Here is a 1,258-nt window from a genome sequence, read left to right on the forward strand (position 1 = left end):
TGTTCTCTTCCAGGATAACAGACCTGGCCGAAGGATCAGTGTGAAACTGTTGAACTGGATGTGTCAACAGTTGATACTGAAGGCTGATACTGAAGTAGAGACTAGTTGGTGTTTTACAGTACTGCAAACTTAGCACAACATGGTTCCAGGAACATAACTGAATCAACATATGTTCTGACTGTCGAACTGAATGTTGTGACATTCATTCTCAACAGCATGTGCTAAAATGTAGGATGATTGGTTTTTCTGTTTAGGTATTTTTCTCAGGCTATTCTTCAGGGATTCAACAGCTGAGCTAAAATCCAGGAAACCAACTACTAACCTACAATTAATGAACCTAACAAATAGCCTAGTTGTTAGCAATCTAATAAGTGGAAATTAGATTAACGTGTTCAACCTTTAATTCAGGAAATACAAGTAAAAGACAAACACACAAGAACAAGGTAACAGATGATGTCCAAAATCAACAGTAAGACATCATGCTGATAACTGTGGAAGAAAACAACAGAAGTGAGTGCTAGGACTGATCTCTGTTGAGTCTTTCTTCCTGATGCACAGAACCAGGTGTTCATCCATTCTAGGGTGACATAGAAAGAGATGTCGTGACATCTGTGAACGTGTGCATATTAGTACAGTGGTTAATAACTATCTTGCTGTATTAGTTACAATGTTAGATCAGATGTCATAACTTGGAGTAGAACATCTGAATTCTGACTACACCAGAATTTCAGGTTGCTTCAGGAGCAAGGCATTATGGTGCACATATGAATTAGGGTTTCTTTGGGGGACAAACCTCAAACCCTTTGACTTGCTTTGATAAAAATGATGAATTGAGATGCTAGGGAGGCATATTTAATGGAGGAGCTTTGGGAACCATTACGATGCTTGCTTTCATCTCCTCTTAACCTTATCATTGCTCAAAAGATCTCTTAGAGGCTTTGGACCTTGTGATTGCTCAAGCTACAAACAAAAGATGTTAGTGACATATTTTTGTACTTTTGGTTAGTAAACAAAATAAGAAAAGCAATGATATACAATTCAAGCATGCTTGGTGATCTCAAACCACTCACAAGAGGTCCCACCCAAAGGTAAGGGGAACCAAGATGCTTATGATCCTTGAGGCAATGCAAATGCAATGTTATGATGCCATGAGGGATCTTAGGGACAAAATTAGGGTCTTACAGATGCCCCTATTTAAGGTCATTCTAGCCGGAGAAGTGAAGGTTAAAATCTTCGTCTCGACGGGGTAGAATGGGCT

This window comes from Lathyrus oleraceus, chromosome 5 (genome assembly GCF_024323335.1).
Source record: "Lathyrus oleraceus cultivar Zhongwan6 chromosome 5, CAAS_Psat_ZW6_1.0, whole genome shotgun sequence".
In the NCBI taxonomy this organism is placed as follows: Eukaryota; Viridiplantae; Streptophyta; class Magnoliopsida; order Fabales; family Fabaceae; genus Lathyrus; species Lathyrus oleraceus.